Source organism: Chiloscyllium plagiosum, unplaced genomic scaffold, assembly GCF_037043375.1.
Source record: "Chiloscyllium plagiosum isolate Xiang-an unplaced genomic scaffold, Cpla_swu_hap1 HiC_scaffold_1, whole genome shotgun sequence".
Taxonomy (NCBI): Eukaryota; Metazoa; Chordata; class Chondrichthyes; order Orectolobiformes; family Hemiscylliidae; genus Chiloscyllium; species Chiloscyllium plagiosum.
The window spans coordinates 131,086,053-131,112,891 of NW_028270139.1; the positions used below are offsets into that span (position 1 = coordinate 131,086,053).

The 26,839-nt window shown below is 41.5% G+C and overlaps 1 long non-coding RNA gene across 1 annotated transcript; it reads left to right on the top strand.

The window, feature by feature from the left end:
- Positions 1 to 925: 925 nt before the first annotated feature.
- Positions 926 to 26,839, top strand: LOC148152216 (uncharacterized). The gene is made up of 3 exons (XR_015758168.1): positions 926 to 1,028; positions 5,393 to 5,437; positions 21,490 to 26,839. It is a non-coding gene; the product is annotated as an uncharacterized LOC148152216 (long non-coding RNA).

Below are 26,839 nucleotides of genomic sequence, written 5' to 3' on the forward strand. Positions count from 1 at the left end.
AATGCTGCAATTAGATTATCTGCCAGTTATGCAACTGAAGGAAATAGAAGACATGTTAATGCATGCTGTCATAATTTAACACATTAATCCCTAAAATACTTCCGGTGAATCTGCACCGCAACTCTTCCAATAACAATATATCTTTCATGAGACATTCTAAACTGAACACACTGCTCCAAATATTGTCCACATGAGGCCTTTATACAATTAATGCATAACTTGGTCCTTTTTGTATTCCAAACTACTGATATCATCTACCAAGCATTTTTGATTGGATCGTGTTCCTGACCAACATCATTAAATTATTTTTGTACCTAGATAGCTTTGCTTTTCCACAGTTCCCAGTCCCTTGTCATTAATACTGAACAGCAGTGGCTCAGATGAAGTGATGGACTGGTGAGTATACAAAATAACATGACTGTAAAGTCCTCTAAAACCATATATTTTCATATTTATAGAATGCACATTGAACTATGATGAACAAATTTTCATATTTGTATACTGAATACTATTATGCTCTTTATTACTGTTTTGCTTTTGTTTATGGATGGAGCCATGTTAATTTTCAAGAGTTGAAATGGGATAACGATGGAAAATCATCTGAGAAGTGCTATTGTACGTCAGTAAAGTAAAGGCCCAGTGTGATACTTTATGAAGCAATAGTTATTGACAAAACAGTGATTGACATCCATCTTGATTTGCAGAATCGAAAGCGTTACTCAAGATAGAATTGTGAAAGCGCTTCAGGTAGCACTCCTTAAATCAAGAAAATCAACTTCAGCTTTTAACACCTGCAGCACTGTGGGAAACTAAATATAAACAATGGAGCTGTCAGAGGAGGATTACAAATGAGAAATGACTGTGCTCATTCTTAAAAACTCTTAACACTGAGTAACATATGAAAGTCACGGAATGCCAGGACTGATTGGAATCAATGGTTATCAATGTTTATTCTAAAGGAGTATAAGTTCTAACCAATCTGTTCATTTTCTTCATGTTTGACAGCCCGGGCTTCAGCTGTCTACACTGTAAGTTCTGGAATTTTTTCCTAAATCTCTCCTATATTATATGAAACTGTCATTGGTTATTCGAAAAACTCATCAGATTTACTAATGTCCTTCACAGAAGGAAACCTGCCATACTTACCTGGTCTGGTCTTGAACCTTAGCAATGTGTTAACTCTGAAATGTCATTCATTTTCAGGACAGTTGCGGATGGGCAAACAAATGCTGGTCTTTTCAGCAATATCTAATAAAGAATACAAAGGTGCACATTTTTGTCATGTAGTAGCATGGCATATCAGGTTCGATGAATGACAAATTAAGTACATTTCTCAACAGTGCTCTGTTGTTCTGTGATCTTGAATGCAGATACTCCTCAAAACAGCATTCCAGCAAGTTACTTTCTGAGCACATATAAAATCTTCAGAGGTTTGGTTATTTGCACCAAAGTCACTAAACAAAACTACTACAGGAGTCATTGGATAACAGCAAGCTTCCTTATATGTTTCAGCTTATTACCCCCACCTCCTGAGGTAATATGGTTTCAGCAATAAGTCAAATGATTTTTTCTTAGAAAGCCAGTCATGCTGAAAGGTGAGAGAGAAACTTGCCCTGCTGATGTTATTCGTTCTTAGGAATATAACGGGTCTTTCTATTCATATGATGAGGCAAGTATTATGTTCTCTTGAAAGGACAATGCAAAATAAAATGTCAAGGCAAAATGATTTTCATGACTATGGACAGAGTTGTAAAACTCATTGAGGGCTCAGGTCCAGGAGGAGACAAAATTCTGAGATGATGCCCCAGTGAATTGTCAGCTTTTGTGGGTTTATTTTGGTATAATGGGTGCTAAGGGATTGCGAAGCCTTCCCCTAATGCAGGTACTCCTGCTTCTGGCTACAAATCTCCTTGACATCCTTCAGTTCTCATACAATGCTCATACTATCATTAAGAATCCATTGCCTACTTCAGGCAACTGTTCCAAGTACAAGTTGTTCTGGTATAACATGCATTTCGTCAACGTGATCGATGGATTGTGGACGCTGTTGGGATAACGCAAACGTTCTGAGCAGGTATAGCGATTTTCTTAAAAAGTGATTTTCTATAGTGGTTTTTCATAGCACGGTTTTCTACAGCATGAGGTTTCAGAAGAAAGCAACTGTCGCATTATAGCAGAATGACCTGTAACAAGGGGAGACTTCCATCACAACCTGGGAATTATAGTTTTGGAGGTGCAGCAACTTCAAGGAAATTCTTGGCCTTAAATTCATAAAGATAGGATATCAAATTATAGCTCCATTCCAAAGAAAGATCATGAGAACAAAAGTGTAAGGCAAAGAAAGCCAAAAACAAGCTCAAATAAGTGAGTGCAATAGGTCAGGGTTTTGGATTACTCCTGCTGGCTGTGCACCTGTGTTCCAAGTTTAACACACTGTCAATGACAATGTCACATCTGAAATACAGTGTATTGCACTCACTGGGACCTGTCTCCTGCTCAGCTTCTCATGACATATGCACAAAAAACACTCCTCAGTACAGCTGAGTGAAAAAGCTCAGGTAAGTACAACCCAGGTACAGGATTTCTGCCCTCTCTTTGTCACCACCTGAACATGGCACATTGACCATCCATTTTGCCAGGCAAAAATAAATATATTTATGGTATAAGTATAACATAGCTATCAAGGGTGCTGATCTACAATTTCATCTACCTGATCTAAGCTGATCTATGTAAATTGACAGATTATTAAAGTATTCCCTAAACACCATGTAATAGAAATATATTTCAGTTACCCATAATCAATTATTTGTGATTTTTCTACTGTGCAGTTAGACAGTTTATCTCTTCCATTTACAATCCTTATGATGTTCAGAATAATTAACTGAAATATCTATATTTGACACTAAAAAGTCACCAGCTTTTTCTACAAATATTCAGCTCAGCTACTTCTTTGCAGAAACACACAATTATCGTAGGATCATTCAGGGTGGAAGAGGCCCTTCAGCCCATCGAGTCTATGTCCACACACACACACACACACACAGATTCAAGAACAGCTTCTTCCCTGCTATTATTAGACTGCTCAATGGACCCCTTGCTTCATGCATCTCCTGTGCAGTGTAACCTTGTATGCCGAGCTCTGTCTAAGCACCCTATGATCTATATGTTCTTGTTGGCTAAGATCTGCCCGGAGTGCTAACAAAACATAGTTTCTCACAGTACTTAGGTACATATGACAACAACAAATCAAATTTTAAAATAAACAGAAACACAGAGGTCAGATTTCTGCAGTTGGGATCACTTCCTGCACATGTGATCATCCAGGATACTGGATGGAATCATGAATTCACATTTATGACAGGTTAAATATTCCACATGGTTGACTTCACCTGCTATATCTTAAACTTAAACTTATTTAGTTTTACTTGCTAACTTTTCTAATTACTTAATCTTAATGATATTCCTTTTAGCTTAATTTTAGTCTCTGTGATCTTGGACATTTTTGAATAGGTACAAAAACTGTAAGTAAAGTATAATAGTTAAGGATAGGTGGTGATGGTTATGTGATGGAGATGAAAGATTATCTGCTGGTTACACTGTACTTTGAACTTTAACCAGTATGTTCCTTAATGCAGTCAGGACTCAGCCATATAAACTGTAACCTGATACTGATTGAGGATGAAGTAAAGCAAATTATTTACTTGAACACAGTTATATATTTGGTTCTGAAACTTTGTAATGTAAAAGCAAATTTAATCTGAAATTAAGGCAGAAAATGCAAGATAAAAAGCTCTGTAGATGTATTTGGTGAAAAGCAAACATTAATACTTCAGGTTAATAATAATCTGAATGCCATCTCGTATTATCCTCATGAAGGTCATCAACTTGAAAGTTGACAGCCAATATTTACAGGGACACATAGACAAACCTGGTAAGGCTAGGAAGGCAGAATCCTTACTAAAATAAAGACAGCACCAGAATGATCATTATCGTATTGTTTTCGCATCCAAGAGAGTCCAAATCAATTGCTTTGCATTTTCCCAGACAACCACTGCTGGCAACTTATGTATTTGCCATCTCTATCAGTATTTGGTACTAGATAAAGGTTTTTTGAGTAGCTCATTACCAGAAATCCTCTTTGTCTTTGTTTTGCCTTGAATGGATCTAGTGATTAGTGGTAGATGATATTCCACTGTAAAGTATCTACAGAAGGCGTACTTTCCTTAGAAGACAAGAAGGTTTACTGTATAATAGCAATAAATGCAACTATATTTGGTCAGGCATAATTACTAAGACCTTAGTAAGCTTGTTCATCTGCTTCCATCAAAAAAACTAAAGCAAGAATCCTTAACTCCACCACAGACTACGTTTGACATCAATAGAATTGATTGAGCCAATGTAACATGAACATCAACCCCTTCCGAATCATTGCATTATTCTCCCTTCAGGCATTTCTCCCATAGTAAACCCATTATATAATTACATAAATATCTATACTGTACTTACCACTACACCATTGGCCCATAGGTCTGTGACACGACAAAGGCAAGGAGTCTGGATATTTCATCCTTTTCTCAGAATGTGTTCTTTTTAGACTTGGAACAATGATAGGTCTCTTACTTGAGGATTGTTGGCCCTAGTTCTGATCTGTGAATAACTCCTCCAGTGGAAGATCGTTTATCTCTCCGACATCCTTCATTGAAGATGTTCTTCTTCGTAGACTTGTTGTCGGTCCATTACCTAATCTGGAGGACATGTAATTCCCTGTCCATTAGCTCATATAGTTCCCCCATCCTGTCGACTTTTGATCTCTTTTCAGACTCCTGGATTTCTGAGTCAGTCATAGCATTGGCACAGTGGCTCAGTGGCTAGTACTGCTACTTCACAGTGCTAGGGTTCCAGGTTCAATTCTAGCCTTAGTGACTGTCTGTGTGGATTTTGCACATTCTCCCCATGTCTATGTAGGCTTCCTCCCATAGTCCAAAGATGTGCAGGTCAGGTGAATGGGCCATGCTAGGTGCATTAGTCAGCGGGGGGTGGGTTACTCTTTGGAGGGTCAGTGTGGACTTGTTAGGCTGAAGGACCTGTTTCCACACTGTAGGGAATCTAATCATTGCATTTTCTTTCTCAGTAGAAGAGGCAGTCTCTTTATCACAATTTCTGAATTCAAGTCTTTTTCATCCTGACTATATGTGTGGGTATTGGTCTGGCTCGCATGAATCATATGGAGCTTATCTCCCTTGAGTTGTTGATCAGGCAGATGTCTTTATTTGCACTCTGCAGTGATGACTGGTGACTTAAGCTTTTTCAGACTCTCAATCGTGTTACTGAATGACTGCTGCTCACTTAGTGCTATCACTATTGCTAACATTGACTCTTCTGCTTTGTTTAGCAGACTGTTTAACATCTTCAATTAAAGATTCATTTGTGAACTCAGGTGAGTTGGACTGCTCCTTCTTGTTTTTAGTATTTTACAGGCATGATTTCCAAAAATGACAATCCTGTATAATCTTAGATTTCATAACAAGATTTTAAATCTTCATTCTCTTTTGAGATCGCAAGTGACCACAATGCTGACTGAGTCTTGGGGGCTCTACACCTGGCAGTGTCTACGTGTCCCCATTGCTTCCTTTCCAATAAATATTCCTGAAGGAAAATTTGAAAAACAGGTCTTCTGTCATGCACAGGTAGATCATCCGTGATTGTGAAGTTATGTTGGTGCTCAAAGTATATGTTTGATTAGTTTTCCTACAGTGTGGAAACAGGCCCTTCGGCCCAACAAGTCCATATCAACCCACCGAAAAGTAACCCACCCAGATCCATCTCCCCATATTTAACCCTGACTAATGCACCTAACACTACGTGCAATTTAGCATGGCCAGTTCAGCTGACCTACACATCTTTTGGACTATGAGAGAAAGCCAAAGCAAACCCACACAGACACGGGGAGAATGTGCGAACTCCACACAATCAGTCACCTGAGCCAGGAATCAAACCCAGGTCCCTGGCACTGTGAGGCCACAGTGCTAACCACTGAGCCACTGTGATCTTGGCCAACTTGCAGGATTTCTGGTCTGACCATCCTTCAGCACACTTCTGGTGGAATGTTCTTATGGAATTTGATTGACTTGCTGCCCCATCATTCCTTCTCGCCATTTGAAATGTATTGTTTGAAACATACTGTTTTGAAGTTCTGCACATAAAGCTGGTATTGTGGGTAGTGTATTTGCATGGATAGAGGATTGATTCACTAAAAGAAGGCAGAGTTGAGACAAGGGGGCATTTTCAAGATGTTACAGTGTAACTAGTGGATTGTCACAGGGATCAGTGCTGGGGCTACAATTATTTACGATGCATGTTAATGACTTGGACAAGAGAAGTGAATGTACTATCACCAAGTTTGCGGATGACAAATCTGAAACAAGCAAAACTAAATAGCTGGAGAAACTCAGCAGGTCTGGCAGCATCTGTGGAACTGGTCAGTGGACAGGAAACATTAACTATTGTTTGTTTCTCCACACATTATGCCAGACCGGCCGAGTTTCTCCAGCTATTTCTGTTTTGCTTGTTTCCCCTTTATATGCCTTTCTGTAAAGGAGATTCCTCTAAAGGTCTCTGTATACGTAACCTCCTCTTATTCATGGCACCAGCAGAGAAATTTCAATGGGGCTACAGAATCAGGAAGGCTCAACATTTATTTAAGTTGAAAACGAGTGAAAGAGTCAGCCTCTGTGACTTGGGTGTTAATTCTGTGCTTGCTGTTTGATTTTGAGGCAATGCTGTACCTTAGGAACAGTTGCCTCCATGAAGTCCAGCCTTGTGTTCTGCATGGTCCTTCTGTCATCTTCAATCCGTTTGGAAATATTGTATCATTTTTTCACTTTCTTTTCAAAGTGCAGGTTAATTTTATTATTGTAAGGCAGTTTTAAATCTGTTGCATTTCAATATTGCATTTCAATGTTGCATTACAATAAGGGATCATGCTGTAAGGTTGAGTGAAATAGGAATTGATGTGAAGGGTGAGGGCAGGAACAAATTAAAAATACTATACATGAATGCATGAAGCATGAGAAATAATATTGATGAGCTTGAGGCTCTTTTGAAAATTGGCAGATACGATATTGTGGGGATAACTGAGACGTAGCTTTAAGTGGACAGGGCCTGGGAAATGAATATTCAAGGCTACACATGCTATCGTAAGGACAGTCTGACGGGCAGAGGGGGTGGGGTGGCCATGTTAGTAAGGGATTATATTCAGTCCCTTGTGCGGGGGACCTAGAATCAGGGGATGTAGAGTCAGTGTGGATAGAGCTGAGAAATACTAAGGGTAAAAAGACCCTCTTGGGCGTTATCAACAGGCCCCCAAACAGTAGTCTGGATGTCGGATGTAAGTTAAATCAGGAGCTGAAATTGGCCTGTTGCAAAGATGTTACTACAGTTGTAATGGGGGATTTCAACATGCAGGTAGACTGGGAGAATCAGGATGGTATTGGACCTCAAGAAAGACACTTTGTGGAGTGCTTCAGAGATGGATTCTTAGAGCAGCTGGTGCTGGAGACAACCAGGCAGAAGGCAATTCTGGATCTGGTATTGTGCAACGAACCAGAATTGGTCAGGGACCTCGAAGTGAAGGAGCCATTGGGAAGTAGTGACCATAATACTATAAGCTTCAATCTGCAATTTGAGAGGGAGAGGGTACAATCGGAAGTGACAATATTTCTGTTGAATAAAGGGAACTATGGAGCTATGAGGGAGGAGCTGGCCAGAGTTCAATGGTGCAATACCTTAGCAGGAATGACAGTGGAGGAACAATAGTGGATATTTCTGTGTGTAATGCAGAAGTTGCAGAATCAGTTCATTCCAAACAGGAAGAAAGATCCCAGGAGGAGGCATGGGTGGCCGTGGCTGACGAGGGAAGTTAAGAAACATATAAAGTTAAAAGAGAAAAAGTATAACATAGCAAAGATAAGTGGGAAAACGGAGGACTGGGAAGCTTTTAAAGGACAACAGAGGATTACTAAGAAGGAAATACGCAGAGAAAAAATGAGGTACGAAGGTAAACTGGCCAATAATATAAAGGAGGATAGTAAAAGTTTTTTTAGGTATGTGAAAGGCAAAAAAATGGTTAAGACTAAAATTAGGCCCTTGAAGACAGAAACAGGAGAATATATTACGGGGAACAAAGAAATGGCAGAAAAATTGAATTGGTACTTCAGATCTGTGTTCACTGGAGAAGACACAAGCAATCTCCCTGAGGTAACAGTGGCTGAAGGACCTGAACTGAAGGGAATTTATATTTGCCAGGAATTGGTGTTGGAGAGACTGTTAGGTCTGAAGGCTGATAAGTCCTCGGGGCCTGATGGTCTACGTCCCAGGGTACTGAAGGAGGTGCTCGAGAAATCCATGGATGCGTTGGTGATTATTTTCCAGAGTTCGATAGATTCGGGATCAGTTTCTGCGGATTGGAGCGTGGCTAATGTTGTACCACTTTTTAAGAAAGGTGGGAGAGAGAAAGCAGGAAATTATAGACCAGTTAGTCTGACCTCAGTGGTGGGAAAGATGCTGGACTCTATTATAAAGGATGAAATTACGACACATCTGGATAGTAGTAACAGGATTGGTCAGAGTCAGCATGGATTTATGAAGGGGAAATCATGCTTGACTAATCTTCTGAAATTTTTTGAGTATGTAACTCTGAAGATGGACGAGGGAGATCCAGTAGATGTAGTGTACCTGGACTTTCAGAAAGGTTGTGATAAAGTCCCCCATAGGAGGTTAGTCAGCAAAATTAGGGCGCATGGTATTGGGGGCAAAGTACTAGATTGGATTGAAAGTTGGTTGGCTGATAGGAAACAAAGAGTAGTGATAAACAGCTCCATTTCGGAATGGCAGGCAGTGACCAGTGGGGTACCGCAGGGATCAGTACTGGGACCGCAGCTTTTTACAATATATGTTAATGATATAGAAGATGGTATTAGTAATAACATTAGCAAATTTGCTGATGATACAAAGCTGGGTGGCAGGGTGAAATGTGATGAGGATGTTTGGAGATTACAAGGTGACCTGGACAAGTTAGGTGAGTGGTCAGATGCATGGCAGATGCAGTTTAATGTGGATAAATGTATGGTTATCCACTTTGGTGGCAAGAACAGGAAGGCAGATTACTACCTCAATGGAATCAATGTAGGTAAAGGGGCAGTACAGAGAGATCTGGGTGTTCTTGTACACCAGTCAATGAAGGTAAGCATGCAGGTACAGCAGGTAGTGAAGAAGGCTAATAGCATGCTGGCCTTCATAACAAGAGGGATTGAGTATAGAAGCAAAGAGGTGCTTCTGCAGCTGTACAGGGCCCTTGTGTTGTGAGACCATACCTGGAGTACTGCGTGCAGTTCTGGTCTCCAAATTTGAGGAAAGACATTCTGGCTATTGAGGGAGTGCAGCGTAGGTTCACGAGGACAATTCCTGGAATGGCAGGACTACCTTACACTGAAGCGACTGGGCTTGTATACCCTTGAGTTAGAAGACTGAGAGGGGATCTGATTGAGACATATAAGATTATTAAAGGATTGGACACTCTGGAGGCAGGAAACATGTTTCTGCTGATGGGTGAGTGCCGAACCAGAGGACACAGCTTAAAAATGGGGTAGACCATTTAGGACAGAGATGAGGAGAAACTTCTTCACCCAGAGAGTGGTGGCTGTGTGGAATGCTCTGCCCCAGAGGGCAGTGGAGGCCCAGTCTCTGGATTCATTTAAGAAAGAGTTGGATAGAGCTCTCAAGGATTGTGGAATCAAGAGTTATAGAGATAAGGCAGGAACAGGATACTGATTAAGGATGACCAGCCATGATCATATTGAATAGTGGTGCAGGCTCGAAGGGCAGAATGGCCTACTCCTGCACCTATTGTCTGTTGTCTATTGTCTTAACTGCCTTCTGGGATAGACAATAAGTGCTGCCCACATTTAAAAGCAATATCCACATCCTGAGAATGAATAAGAAAAATTCTCCTGGGAATGTGAAGTTTTTACCCATATTATCGAACTGTCATATGCACCCCTTTGCATAAACCAAATCATCCGCCAACATTTCCGCCACCTCCAAAAAGACCCCCCCACCAGGGATATATTTCCCTCCCCACCCCTCTCCGCCTTCCGCAAAGACCGTTCCCTCCGTGACTACCTGGTCAGGTCCACGTGCCACTACAACCCACCCTCCCATCCTGGCACTTCCCCCTGCCACTGCAGGAACTGTAAAACCTGCACCCACACCTCCTCCCTCACCTCTATCCAAGGCCCAAAAGGAGCCTTCCACATCCATCAAAGTTTTTCTTGCACATCCACTAATATCATTTATTGTATCCGTTGCTCCCGATGCGGTCTCCTCTACATTGGGGAGACTGGGCGCCTCCAAGCAGAGCCATTTAGGGAACATCTCCGGGACATCCGCACCAATCAACCACACCGCCCCATGGCCCAACATTTTAACTCCCCCTCCCACTCTGCCGAGGACATGGAGGTCCTGGGCCTCCTTCACTGCCGCTCCCTCACTACCAGAAGCCTGGAGGAAGAACACCTCATCTTCCGCCTCGGGACACTTCAACCCCAGGGCATCAATGTGGACTTCAACAGTTTCCTCATTTCCCCTTCCCCCACCTCACCCTAGTTCTAAACTTCCAGCTCAGCACTGTCCCCATGACTTGTCCGGACTTGTCCTACCTGCCTATCTCCTTTTCCACCTATCCACTCCACCCTCTCCTCCCTGACCTATCACCTTCATCCCCTCCCCCACTCACCCATTGTACTCTATGCTACTTTCTCCCCACCCCCACCCTCCTCTAGCTTATCTCTCAACACTCAAGGCTCACTGCCTTTATTCCTGATGAAGGGCTTTTGCCGAAACGTCGATTTCGCTGCTCCTTGGATGCTGCCTGAACTGCTGTGCTTTTCCATCACCACTAATCCAGAATCTGGTTTCCAGCATCTGCAGTCATTGTTTTTACCTTAGTGTCAATTTTGTCTGATTTTGCTGGTGTCATGTGATTGGTATATTTCACTATTTTAAATAAAAAAATCTTTATTTATTCCAGAATTGCAATTGAATGTCACTGTCAAGGTCAGAACTCATTATGTGCATTAGGATATGAATTAGGAGGCAGTAGGCTATGCAGCCCCTTGAATTTTCTCCCCAATTTAATAAGATCACGGCTGAGTGTACTTCCAGAAAAAGTGCTAGCTACAGGTACAATTACAATGTTCAAAATACATTTGGATAAATACATGAATATGAAAGGTTTGGAAGGATATAGGCCAGGAGTAGGCAGGTGGGGCTAGTTTAGTTTGTGATTATGGCTGGCATGGACTGGTTTGGACTGATGGTTCTATTTCCACGCTGTACACCTCTATGATCTATGATTTGATTGTGGCTTCAAGTCCACATTCTCTTCTGTTTTATTTATTTATGCCTAGGAAGAGGGTATTGCTAGCTAGACCAGCATTTAATTCCAGTATTTATTCTCCCCAATAACCTCACAGAATCACAGAATTATTGCAGTGCAGAAGGAGGCCATTCAGTCCATCATACCTTCATTGGTTCTGTTATCTAGGTGTACTCTGTTATATAGTGCCAATTTCCTGCCCTTTCCTCATATCTCTGGAAGCCATTACCATCTGAAAAAAACTCCAATACCCTCTTGAATGATTGAACCTGCCTCTACCATATTTTCAGGCTGTGCATTCCACACCCAAAGAATTCGCTCTGTGATTTTTTTTTCTCATATTACTCTTGCTCCATGCATATCACCTTAAATCTGTGCCGTCTCATTCGTGTTTCTTTTACAAGCAAGAACAGCTTCACCCTATCTACTTTGAGCAGCCCACTTGTGATTTTCAAAACCTCAATCAGATCTCCTCGCAGCCTTCTTCTCTCCAAGGAGAACAGTCCCAACCTCTTCAATCCATCCTCATTTGCAGTTGCAACTTGCCTATAATGTGGCACCCATAACTGTAGACATTACTCCAGCTGAGGTCTATCAAATATTTTCTACAAATCCAACATTACCTTCTTGTTTTTGTACTCTATGCCCCTAGTAATAATTATTAATGCTGATTTTTTTTTACTTTTATTTCTTTATTTTTCTAATTTATACATAAGATTTTATACCTAGGTATCTTTGTACCTAAGACGGCACCAGAAATGGTAACTTTCTACACTTTTCACTGTACTCATGTATCCCTGTACTTGCGTATGTATGACAATAACTGAATTCTAACTTGAATAAAGCTGAGAACAGTGTGCTTAATTAGCTCCTCTCTCTACCTGTCCTGCCACCTTAAATGATTGTGCACACATGCCACCAAATGCCCTGGTTCCTACACCTCCTTTAGAATTGTACTCCCTATTTTATATTGTTTTTAAATGTCCTTCCCACCAAAGTGCATCGCCTCATATTTCTCTACATTGAAGCTTATCTGTCACCCAGCTGCCCACTTCATCAACTTGTCAGTGCTCTTTTGGAGTTCCACACTATCCTCCTCACAGTTTACAATTCTTCCAATTTTATGATCATCTGCAAACTGGGAAATTGTCCTCTTCACACAAAGATCCAGATCGTGAATATATATCAGGAGAAACAAGGATCCCAATTTGACTCTTGGGGAACTCCACGACAAACCTTCCCCCAGCCTGAAAAATATCATTGACCATCATTCTCTGTTTTCTATCACTCAATCATTTTTGTGTCCAGGCTGTCACTGTCCCTTTTGTAATGCAACCTATAACTTTCTTCAGAAGTTGTAGTAAATTTCCCAAACCTTTGGCCAGGACATGTTATATAGAAACGGTCATGGATAGATTTTAAGTGACATTACTTGTAGGTGTTCTGGGGATAAATGCATATGTAGTGAGCTGTGAAGACGAAATATCATGTGACAGCTTCCGAGTCGTTAGTTCATGGAATGCCCTGCCAGTAACAGTGGTGGACTCTCCCTCTTTATGGGCATTTAAGAGGGCATTGGATAGGTATATGGAGGATAGTGGGTTAGTGTAGTTTAGGTGGGCTTGGATCGGCGCAACATCGAGGGCCCAAGGGCCTGTACTGCGCTGTATTCTTCTATGTTCTATGTTCTATGTTCTAGCTCGTGTTCATACACAAGTCCAGCAAGAAGTTTTTTAGCTTGCTTTCGAACAAGACTTCCCATTCCAGCTGTGTAGTAGGTCCAATGGATGCGTATTTGAATCCATCAATAAGAATGATGTGCCTTTTGGTGTTATGGCCATGTGGGCTAAGATGAACTATTCCTGGCTGTTTGTCTGGTTTATTGATATGCATGTTCAGGTTGGTCTCTATGACTCAATATAATGGCATAAATGGATCAAATCAACAAATGGAAAAAAAAATTGAGCAAGTCATACCAAATGCACTGCAGGGCATGGTATCAATTAGTAAACCTTACTATTAATCTGTTTAATCTACTCTCACATAAGTCATCATTCAGTCATGGAACTGTGTTATCACTATTTTAGAAATGAAAAGAGGCACAAACAAACTTGACAAGTATTTTACCTGTTCTTAACTTATCTTTAAGATGTTGCATTCTTAAGAGAGTAATATCAAACTTGAAACATTAACTCTGTTTTGTCCTCCACAGATAGCACCAGATCTGCTGAGTTTCTCCAGTATTTTCTGTTTTTATTATTATTGATATTGTCATGGACCAGGCCAGACCCCCTCAAAACATTTCAAGAAAGTAACCTGGACCCTAACCTTGTGAGTTGTTTTTTAGATTAGATTAGATTACATTACAGTGTGGAAACAGGCCCTTCAGCCCAACAAGTCCACACCGACCCGCCGAAGCGAAACCCACCCATACCCTTACATTTACCCCTTACCTAACACTACGGGCAATTTAGTATGGCCAATTCACCTGGCCCTGCACATCTTTGGACTGTGGGAGGAAACCGGAGCACCCGGAGGAAACCCACGCAGACACGGGGAGAACGTGCAAACTCCACACAGTCAGTCGCCTGAGGCGGGAATTGAACCCAGGTCTCTGGCGCTGTGAGGCAGCAGTGCTAACCACTGTGCCACCGTGCCGCCCACTAAGCAGGTGTAGTGGGGATATTCCAGGAGGGATGCAGCTGGCCCAACCACTTAGTTTTAAACAAAACAGAATTTATTTGCAAGATTACAGCATGAACAGGATATAGAATAACTTAACCTATCTAAAAACCCAACAGATTATCCCAGCTTAATGATGCTGTTCCAGATTCCTGCAACAATCCCCATAGGCACCCTTGTGCAAGAAAAGGAAAAATCAAACACAGTTTCTTACAGGAGAGATGTCAGACAGAAGGAGAATCAGGATGGACCTGGTTCTTTGGGTCCAGAGAGAGGGAGGATCAAGCATGGGTCTGTTTCTTTGGGTCCAGCAGCTTCACAACTGGCTGCCGACTAAAACCAAACCAAACAAGAGAAAAGCTGAGCTGGGAGAACTGGCCACTCTCCTTTCATTGTACAAGTGATTTTTGTAAACCTTAAAAGCTTTGTTAAGTAGATCAACCCCAGACATTTCGGAGCCTGTGTCTTTACGACCTCCTGAAAATAAGCCAAGGACAACGTTAAAGGAGCAGCATCGTCACAATATCTCAAACTTGGTCTTTGTTGTACCTCTGTCTCAGATGTACAAGTAGAGTCATGGTGATGTATAGTGCAGGAAAAGGCCCTTTCATCCAACTCATCCATGCCAACCAGATACCCTAAATTAATCTATCATTAATCAGCATTTGGCCCATATCCCTCTAAACCCTTCCTAGTTATATATACATCCAAATGCCTTTTAAATGCTGTCATTGCACCAGCCTCCACCACTTCTTCTGGCAGCTCAGTCCATACCCGTACCACCCGTTATGTTAAAAAGTTGCCCCTTAGGTCCCTTTTGTATCTTTCCCCTCTCATCCTAAACCTATACTCTCTACTTCTGGACACACCAACCCAGGGAAAAGACCTTGTTTATTTACCCTATCCATGCCCCTCATGATTTTGATTAGATTAGATTACTTACAGTGTGGAAACAGGCCCTTCGGCCCAGCAAGTCCACACCGACCTGCCGAAACGCAACCCACCCAGACCCATTCCCCTACATTTACCCCTTCACTTAACACTATGGGCAATTTAGCATGGCCAATTCACCTAACCTGCACATTTTTGGAATGTGGGAGGAAACTGGAGCACCCGGAGGAAACCCACGCAGACACGGGGAGAATGTGCAAATTCCACACAGACAGTCGCCTGAGGTGGGAATTGAACCTAAGTCTCTGGCACTGTAAGGCAGCAGTGATAACCACTGTGCCACCATACCGCCTCTATAAGGTCACTCCTCAGCCTCCAACGCTCCAGGGAAAACAGTCTCAGCCTATTCGAACTCTCCCTATATCCCAAATCCTCCAACCACGGCATCATCCTTGTAAATCTTTTCTGAACCCTTTCAAGTTTCACAACATCCTTCAAATAGGAAGGAGACCTGAATTGCACACAATATTCCAAAAGTGGCCGAACCAAAGTCTGGTACAGCCGCAACATGACCTCCCAACTCTGATACTTAATGCACTGACCAAAAAAAAGAAAGCATACTAAACGCCTTCTTCACTACCCTATCTACCTGTCACTCCACTTTCAAGGAACAATGAATCTGCACTCTAAGGTCTCTTTTATCAGCAACACTCCCTAGGACCTTACCATTAAGTGTATAAGTGCTGCAAAGATTTGCTTTTCAAAATGCAGCACCTCACATTTATCTGAATTAATCTCCATCCATGACTCCTCACCCCATTGGCCCATCTGAACAAGATCCTGTCATACTCTGAGATAACCTTCTTCGCTGTCCTCAACACCTCCAATTTTGGTGTAATCTACAAACTTACTAACCGTATTTCCTATGTTCACATCCAAATCATTTATGTAAATGACAAATAGTAGAGGACCCAGCACCGATCCTTGTGGTACTCCACTGGTCACAGGCCTCCAGTCTGAAAAACAACCCTCCACCACCACTCTCTGTCTTCTACCTTTGAGCCAGTTCTGTATCCAAATGGCTAGTTCTCTCTGGATACCATGAGACCTAACCTTGCTAATCAGTCTCCCATGGAGAACCTTGTTGAATGCTTTACTGAAGTCCATATCAATCACATCTACTGCTCTGCCCTCATCGATCCTCTTTGTTACTTCTTCAAAAACTCAAGCTTGTGAGACATGATTTCCCACGAACAAAGCCATGTTGACTATCCCTAATCAGTCCTTGCCTTTCGAAATACATGCACATCCTGTCCCTCAGGATTTCCTGCAACAACTTGCCCACCACTGACATCAGGCTCACTGGTCTATAGTTCCCTGGCTTGTCGTTACCACCCTTCTTAAACAGTGGCACCATGCTAGTCTTCCGGCACCTCACCTGTGACTATCGATGATACAAATATCTCAGCAAGAGGCCCAGCAATCACTTCTCTAGCTTCCCACTGAGTTCTCGGGTACACTTGATCAGGTCCTGGGGATTTATCCACCTTTATGCATTTCAAGACATCCAGCACCTCCTCCTCTGTAATATGGACATGTAAAATGGACTGCATTTCAGCAATGCTGACAAAAGACTAATTCTGTTGAAACTCTTCATTTTTCATCCATCAAGAGAATTCAGAAGAGGTATCAAACCAAAGGGAAGGTAACATTTTATAGTGTGAGAAAAGAGTATGTACTGTTGGCAAGTGGACTATGATTGGTAGAAGCATTGCCATGATGAATGCACCAGTTAGGACATTGTAGTAAAGGTGCTGTAATAAACAGCTTTCATGCAGTTTAATGGACTTCCTCCATTGCTCACACGTTTAATGTTTTCTTTTTCACAGCTCTCCTAATTTTAATGGACACTCTCACACAATTTAATAGTACCTGTTCCAAATCGCTCTTGAGAAGGTGGTGGTGAGTTGCCTTCTTGAACTGCTACAGGCCATGGGGTGCAGGTACATCCACAGGGAGGGAGTTCCAGGGTTTACCCAGTACCAATGACGGTTAAAGCCAGGATGTTGTGTGGCTTGGAGGGGAACTTGTAGGTAACGGTGCTCCTATGCATCTGGCAACCTTATCCTTTCGGATGATAGTGGCTGTGGGGTTTGAAGGTGGTGTGAAAGGAAGCTGTAGTGCATTTAGAAAATGGTACCCACTGCTGCCACATGTGTCATGGTGGAAGGGGAGAAGTTGAGGTTGGTAAACGGGCTGCCAATTAATCAGCTTGCTTTGTCCTGGAATGTATAACTCTCCAGATAAATACATGTCATTGCTATCTACAAATCACAGAGAAGCTGTGGCTAGGAACTAACTCCTGTATTATTAGATCTCAATTCTCAAAATGTTTTTAGAAACAAACACAAACCATGGTAATTAGGCTGTACTGTTTTAAACATGTGCTTAAATTCAAGGATTATTATTGAAAACTGCAAGAAATGGATAATGATATTGATGAAGATGAAAGAAATCAGTCACTGGATTTAATCAACTGCAAATTACAGCTGACAAAGTTCAATTAACTGAAATACATTAACATCCAGAAATTCAAATTGGGGCAGTTTGAATTTATTAAAACTTCAGTTAACCTGACCTTGATAACTGTCTTTATTTTAATGTAATCCTATCCTTTGTTTGTTTCATGTCCACAGTTCCATCAGCTCATGTTTATCTTGGAATAATGTGTCAAAGCACGGTGTGACAAATGGTCATACCTTTTAAAGCAATGAAACGTTATGGGCCTGAGTATAAAAATGATGAGTTTTACATCAGGGAACAAATATTAACCTCATTCAATCTCTGCACCACCATTTAAATATATCCCTTTGAAGGCTAAAATAGGAAAAGTGCAGAAGCTTTAAGGAAAACCCAGGAAATGGTGAACAGGCCCAGGAAACAAATCTGAAAGCAAGTGGAAAAGGAAAATGACAAGGAATAATCTGATTATTTGGAGGCGGAGGGAATATAAAGGAGAAAAAAGCAAGTAGAGGTTAAGAGTTCGATTCTGTTGACTACATTCACCAAAGGGTAGCTGCTATTTGATAACCTATAATTAGATAAAGACGTACTGCAGAGAGATATAACATTCTGTGCTCAAGTTCACCTTACAATTCTGGTCAGCACTTTAACTCATTCATGGGTTATTTATATTACAGAATCTGTGATTCCAAATTTGTGATCCATTCTTCTTGGAAAAGGTTTAGCAACATCACATGAAGAGCTTTCACTGCTAAATTGAATTCATATATTTCCTACTGTGCAGGGTGATGGAGGAGGGAGCAGATCTTTGATCTTTAAATTTGCATTTTATTTTTGTTTTGCACTCATATCCTGTTCTGCACAAGACTTCCAAATTCAATACCTTGCTCCATTCCTATAAAGTCATGCTGAGATCTATGAATATCTTTGAATCCTGCAGATATCCTGCAGAAAACCAGTTTCACTTTTTGTCCTGTCCAGGAAGATCAGTAACTTAAGACCATAAAACATAGGAGCAGAAATTAGGCCATTCAGCCCATTGAGTCTGCTCCGCAATTCAATAATGGCTGATAAGTTTCTCAAGCCCATTCTCCTACTTTCTCCCCATAACCCTTGATCCCTTTGATAGCCCCTTATTTATCTCAGTCTTAAGTATACTCAATGATCTGGCCTCCCGAGCCTTTTGTGGCAATGAATTCCATAGATTCACCACTCTCTGGCTGAAGAGGTTTCTCCTTATCTCTGTTCTAAAAGATCTTCTCTTCATTCTAAGTCTGTTCCATCTGGTCTTCGTCTCTCTTACGAATGGAAACATCTTCCCAACATCCACTCTGTCCAGGTCATTTAGTATTCTTTAAGTTTCAATTAGATCCCCACTCATCCTTCCAAACTCCATCGAGTATAGACCCAGAATCCTCAAGTGCTCCTTATATGTTAAGCTTTTTATTCCTCAGACCATTCTCATGAACCTCCTCTGAACGTGCTCCAGGCCTAATACATCCGTCCTGAGTTATGGGGCCCAAAACTGTGCACAATTCTCCAAATGTGGTCTGACCAGAGCGTTATAGGGCTTCAGAAGTATATCTCTGCTTTTATATTCAAGTCCTCTCAAAATAAATACCATCATTGCTTTTGACTTCCTAACTACTGAGTCAATCTGCAAATTTACCTCGTCAGAATCCTGGACTAGAACTGCAAGTCTCCTTTGCACTTCAGACTTCTGAATTTAGAAAATAGTTCTATCAAAGTGCATAGCCTCACACTTTTCCACATTGTACTGCATCTGCCACTTCTTTGCCCACTCTCTTAAACTATTCAAATCCTTCTGTAGTCTCCCCACTTCCTCAGTGCTTGTTGCTTCATCCAAATTGTTAATGTATAAAGTCAAAAATTGTGGTCCCAATACTGAGCACCACTTACGGAACACCACTTTCTGCCAGCTGCCACCCTGAGAAGGGTCATTTTATTCCCACTCTCTGCTTTCTGCCAGACAGCCAAGCTTCTTTCCATGTTAGAACCTTGCCTCGAATACCATGGGCCCTTATCTTACACAGTAGCCTCCTGTGTGGCACCTTGTCAAAGGCCTTCTTGAAGTCCAGGTAGATAACATCCATTGCTCTCCTTGGTCTAACCTGTTCGTTACTTCCTCAAAGAATTCTAGAATATTTGTCAGGCATCACTTCCCCTTGATGAAACCATGATGACTTTGCTGTATTTTACCATACACTTCCAAGTATTCAGAAATCTCATCCTTCACAATGGCTTTCAGGATCATACCCATGACCGAGGTTAATCTAATCAGTCTGTAATTTTCCATGTTTTGCCTTACTCCCTTTTTAAACAGCGGTGTCACATTAGTGATTTTCCAGTCCTTTGGGATCCTCCCTGATTCTAACAATTCCTGAAATATCACCGCTAACGCCTTCACCATCTCTTCAGCTATCTCCCTTAGAATTCTGAGGTGTAATCCAATTGGTCCAGGTGATTTATACACCTTCAGAGCATTCAGTTTTTCTAGCACCTTCTCCATGGTGAAGGCCACCAGACTCAGCTCTGGCCTTTCACTTACTTCAATTTTTGGGATATTATTCATTTCTCCCACCATGAAGACTGATGCGAAGTTCCTCAGCCATTTCCTTGTTCCCCATTACTATCGCTCCAGCGTCATTTTTCACCAGCCCAATGTCCACTTTGCCTTTCCTTAACCCTTTATATATCTAAAAGAACTCTTACTGTCTTCTTTTATATTACTGGCTAGCTTCCCCTCATATTTAATCTTTTCCCTCCTTATTTCTTTTTTTGTTGCCCTCTGTTAGTCTTTATAAGTTTCCCAATTCCCTGGTTTCCCTTTCCTTTGCCACATTGTATGCTTTCTCTTTTGCTTTCATGCTATCCCTGACTTCCCTCATCATCCATGGTTGCCTTATCCTCCCTGTACCATGATTCTTTTTCCTCAAGATGAATCTTTGCTGTCTCTCCTGAATTACTCCCAGAAAATCCTGTCATTGCTGTTCCACTGTCTTTCCTGCTAGGCTCCACTCTCAGTCAATTCTACCTAGCTCCTCCCTTATGCCTCTGTACTTGGCTTTATTCACCTATAATACTTTTATCTCTGATTCTATCTTCTCCCTCTCAAATTGAAGAGTAAATTCAATCATATTATAGTCACTGCCTTGTAAGTGTTCCTTCACCTTCAGGTCCCTTATCAAGTCTGCCTCATTGTATGATAATAAATCCAATATTGTCTGTTCCCGAGAGGGCTCCATTACAAGCCGCTTCAAAAAGCCATCTTGTAGATATTTCTCAAATCCTTTTCTTGGTTCCAGGGACTTCCTTCACACTGATTTCAAACACTTTCTGAGTAAACAAGTACTGTAGGGTTTCCATACCCTCAAGTTTGAGCCATTTTCTGCTTCTGGAGTTTACTTCTAAGCAACTAAGGACTTTTTCACCCACCTTGACTTTATGGAGACAGCTAACCTAAGAGCACTTTTTCTCTCTTACTGAACCTCTACACAATGCTTGACATTCCGGATGCTTCTGTCTTTCTAACCTCCTGTCCCATAGAGCAAATAGTTGCTAGGCAACAGCACTTTTCTTTTTCTCGTCATCCCTTGTTTCTAATGCATTGAACTGTTCATCTCCAGCTCAACTCCCTAGTTGTGAGCTTGCACAAAAACATATGTTTCACCAAACGTCAGAAATTCCCATTCATAGAACAAATCTAAAGTAAAACAAAAATGGTACCCTTCCCTTCTAAAAAATCACAATGTAGAAGTGCAGATCAAACTTGAAAATATGCATGTCTCTGTGCACTTTAAAATTCAAGTTTCCAAATAATAACAATAAAACATGAATATTTATCACACCAACTCACAGAAATATAAGAAAAGTATATTAAGAGGCATTTTCATCTTCTGTTACAATTGCTTCTCATGATATCTATTCTATTTCTACAGATTTCACTTTGTGAGTAATAATATACTTACATTACACAGAGATAGTCATCTTCATTTAATTTAATTAACTCCATGTGATATCAAGAAGCGATTGCAGGCACTGGATACTGCCCAGCACATCAGTACAAAAGATAAAGCTTAAGCATTCGCAGCAATCTTCAGCCAGAAGTACCAAATGAATGATGAATATCGGCCTCCTTCAATGGTCTCCAGCATTAAGGATACCAGTCTTCAGCCAATTTGATTCACTCCACAAGAAATCAAGAAATGTTTGGAGGCACTGGATACTGCAAAGGCTATGGTCCCTGACAACATTTGGCAACAGTACTGAAGACTTGTGCTCCAGAACTTGCCGATCCCCTAACCAAGCTCTTCAGTTACAACACTGACATCTACTCGACAATGAGTAAAATTGCCCATGCATCTCATGTACATAAAAAAACTGGACAAATCCAACCCGACCAATTACCGCTCTATCAGACTACTCTCAATCATCAGTAAAGTGATGGAAGGTGTCATTAATGTGCTATCAAGCAGCACAGGCTCTGCAATAACCTGCTCAGTAACACCCAATACAGGCCACTCAGCAACTGACCTCATTACAGCCTTGATTCAAATATGAACAAAAGAACTGAATTCCAGAGGTGAGGTGATAGCCCTTGACATCAAGGCTGCTTTTGACTGAGTGTGGCATCAAGGAACCCTCGAAAAATTGAAATCAGGGACTACATTCTCAGCTGATTAGTATCACATCTGGCTCAAAGCAAGATGGTTGTGATTTTTGGAGATCGGTCATCTCATCTCCAGGACATCTCTGCAGGAGTTCCTCAGAATAATATCTTAGGCCCAACCATCTTCAGCTGCATCATTAATGACCTTCCCTCCATTGTAAGTTTAGAAGTGGGGATGTTCACCAATGATTACACAATATTCAGCACCATTCATGATTAATCAGTCCATGTTCAACTGAAACAAGATCTGGAAAATATCCAGACTTAGGTTGACAAATAGTAAGTAGCCTTCTTGCCACATAGATGCAGCAGGTAATCAGGAAGGCTAATGGAATGTTGCCCCTTATTTCAAGGGTGGGTGGGGGTTGGAGTATAAGAGTAGGGAAGTCTTTCTGCAACTGTACAAGGTGCTGGTGAGACCACATCTGTAGTACTGTGAGAAGTTTTGGGTCCCTTATTGGAGGAAAGATATCATTTTATTTCAGGGTGTTCAGAGAATGTTCATAAGGATGATTCCCAGTATAGAGGCATTGTCTTAGGACCAAAAGCTAAACTGGCAAACAACTATAATCACTGGACCTTAGAAAATGCAAGGTGATCATATAGAATTCCTAAGAGGCTCGATAGCATAAATGCTGAGGGGGTGTTTCCCTTCATGGAGAATCCAGGACCTGATTCTAGTCTCAGAATAAAGTGATGCCAATTGAAGACTGAGTTGAGGAAGAACTTCTTCTCTCAGGTGGTTGAGAGTCTTTGAAACTCCTTGCCACAGAGAACTGTCGAGGCACAATCTTTGTGTATATTTAGGGCTGAGATAGTTAGATACTTGATCAGTTGGGGAAACAAGGGTGAAAAGCAAAGGGTAGGACAGCAGATCAACCATGATCCTATTAAATGGCAGAGCAGACTTATGGGACTGAATGGAACTCCTGTTCTTATTTATTATGGATCTATGCTCACATATATTCCAGGCAATGACCATCTCCAATCTAACCATTGCCCCTTGGTATTCAATGGTATTGCCATTACTGAATCCCCCACAATCAACATCCTGGAGGTTACCATTGTCCAGAAACTCAACTGGATTCACCACATAAATACAATGGATACCAGAACCAGAACTCATAATGCTGCAGTAAGTAACTCACTTCCTCACTCCGCAAAGCCCGTCCACCATCTACAAGGTACAAGCCAGGAATGCGATGGGTGATGGAATATTCCCTACTTGCTTAGATGAGCGCAGCTCCAACGACCTTCAAGAAACTTGACACCATCCAATAAAAAGCAGCTCTCTTGATTGGCACCACATCCACAAGCACCCACTCCCTCAGCCTCCAATGATCAACAGCAGCAGTGTGTACTATCTACAAGATGCACTGCAGAAATTCACTAAAGATCCTGAGATAGTACCTTCTAAACCAATGACCATTTCCAGGATGTAGGCAGCAGATACATGGGAACCTGAAAGACCTGCAAGTTCCCCTCCAAGCCACTCACCACCCTGACTTGGAAATATATTGCTGTTTCTTCACTGTCTCGAGGTCAAAATCCTCAAACTTACTCTTTGAGGGCATTGTGGATCAATCTACAGCAGGTGGACTGCGGCAGTTCAAGAAGGCAGCTCACCATCACCTTCTCAATGGTAACTCGGGATATGCAATAACTGCTGGCCAGCCAGTGATGCCCACATCTCACCCAGGGCTGGGAAAAGGAAAAAAAAATTCTTGGCTTTTATACCACTTTATTCTGGTGGCCGTCTTGCACAGGATCTCTGCACTTCCAAGATTTAGATGAATTCAGTAGTCACTTCTTCTACACTGTTAACAAAACATTCACCTGTTCCCACCATTTAAGTGGGATACAAATATTATTCAGGAATTTTAGTCAGATGACTACTAACCAGAAACCAAGGAAAAACTATTTCAATCAACATATTTGTAGTCACATAATAACAGTAAAAAAAAGTTTTGCTCAAGCCAAGGAGAAAGGAGAAAACACATAAATATGAATAAGGTTATGGCTGTACAGGACATTTGTTTGGCCACTTTTGGAATACTTTGTTCAGTTCTGGCCTCCCTGCTATAGGAAGGATGTTGTGAAACTTGAATGGATTCAGAAAAGATCTACAAGGATGTTGTCAGGGTTGGAGGGTTTGAGCTATAGGGAGAGGTCGCCCAACAGCTTAATAGTACACAGGGAGAGAGGGAAGGGGTGACAGGGAATGGGTGACCATCAAATTCCCAGGAGATAGTTCAGGAGTGGCCTGAGTGCATTTCACTCTTAACCAGTGTTTATTTCTGAATATTGACAAAGTGCTGGATCATCTGGGGAAAGCAGTCAGATCTAAGCTCGTGGCAGGTACAGGGAGATACAAAGAGACTAAAAGAGCAATCGTAACAGGAAGTATAGTCATTAGGGAACAGACAGTGTTTATTCAGCTACAGGATGGTACATCATCTCTCCAGTTTCAGGGTCAATGTTGTCACTAAATGGTTGCCAAGAAGGGAAGTGGGGAAGGTGAACAACCAATGGTTATATTTACTTCAGTACTAACAATATAAGGTAGAAAGAGGAATGTGACAATGCAGTCAGAATTTAAGGAACTAGCTGGGAACTTAGCAAACAAGACCTCGATGGTAGCAATCCCTGGATTACTGTTAGCGATCTAGGAGTGAGCATAGCAATTGAAGCACAGAGTAGATGAGAATGTGGCTGGATAGATGGGTGGGAGAGTCTTGGAAGATTGGGATCAGTTTAAGACAAGATAGGATCTTTAGGGGCCACATAAGTGGCAACGAAATGAAACCTGAACAAATTTCCTTCTGGAATGATCCAAAATGGTCCTGACAAAGTGTACATGGATAGGGATGTTTCCTCTTGTAGGTGTGTCCAGAACTAGAGGCATGTTTTAAAATTAGAGGTCATCCTTTTAGGATGGAGATGTTGGGTATTTTGTTTGTAGTGCGACTGTGGAAATCTCTGCCCCAGAAAGCAGTGGAGACGTGGTCACTGAATATTTTTATGGTGCAGGGTAGACAGTTTTTTGTTAGGCAGGTAATCAAAGGTGTTTGGGGGTAAATGAAAATGTGGGTTTCAGATCAGTCCAGCCATGATATTACTGAACTATGGAGTAGGCTTGAAGGGCTGAATAGCCCTATTCCACCCCTAAGCCAAATTGAATGTTTGGCCTATTCGATCTCAAGGCTATAGTCACCGTTCCCTCTAAGCTAGATTAGAGTGGTGCTGGAAAAGAACAGCAGGTCAGGCAGCATCCAAGGAGCAGGAAAATTGACATTTAGAGCAAAAGCCCTTCACCAGGAATAGAGGCCTTATTTTAGTAGTAGGAGTGAGAACAACAAGTACTCCGTCCCTGGGTGGTTTCGAACCACTAACCTTTCAGTAAACAGCCGAATGCACTGACCAATTGCGCCACAGAGCCTGGTATTTTTACCTAGTTCCCTCTAAGCTGCAAGGCCACACAGTGTATGTCGCTGAGCAATCTGATCCATTTCAGGAAGTTGCTGCTGCAGGAGGAACATTATATTACGTATTACATGTCAGAGTGAGCATTGGTTGCAATTTTTTTTTAAATTTGTCATTGTGAGGAAAGGTGAGGTTTTGGCAATGAGAGGGAGACAGCTACATGAGTATTTAATGCTGTGTATTAAATATTCCTGCTCACAAGGAAAACTAGCAAAGAAAGAAAAGGAATAGCACGACTGACTAAGATTGTAGAAATAAAGAGAGAATATGACTGAGGGTTAGTGGCGGGATGAAGGATAGAATCCATTTGGCTAGAGCTAGGAAAAATATGTGCAATGCAAATTGCTTTGTGTAGTCTATACGCCACCAACTAGTGGGAAAGGGAGGAACATATTTGCAAGGAAATTAGAAAGAAGTACAAGAATTATGAAGTAGTTATGATAGGCTACTTCAGTTATCTGACTATAAACTGAGATAATAGCTGGGTAAAGGGCAGAGTTCCTGGAGTGTGTACAAGAGGATTCTCAGCAACACTTTGCTTCCAGTCCAAAGAGAAAGGATAAGGAGAGGCAATGGCCTAGTGATATTATTACTGGTCTAGTAATCCAGAGGCCTGGTAATGTCCAGGGGGCCCAGATTTGAATTTTGCTTTGGCAGTTGGTGGAATTTGAATTCAATAAAAATCTGGAATTAAGAGTCTAATGATGACCATGAAATCATTGTCAGTTATCGGGGGTTCACTAATGCCTTTTTGGGAAGGAAATCTGCTATCCTTACCCAGTCTGGCTCATGTGTGACTCCAGACCCACAGCAATATGGTGAACTCTTAACTGCCCTCTGGGCAATTAGGGATAGGTGATAAGTGCAGGTGCAGCCAGTGAAGTCCTCATCCCATGATCAAATAAAGAAAAGAATCAGATGAATCTCAGTAATCTGTGAAGAGAAACTACTGAATTGTTTCCCAGTTTTCCTCTGCCCTTAGTCTAGTTTTCCCTGTGTGTTTGTGCATGTGTGTTTATGCTCAGGGGAGTTGCTGAAGAGATTTGAATTTGTATTTGTAATATTATGTGCAGACAGTTTGTAACTGCTTACCTGTAGCTAAAGCGTAATTACTTACAATAAATTGTAATTCTTGA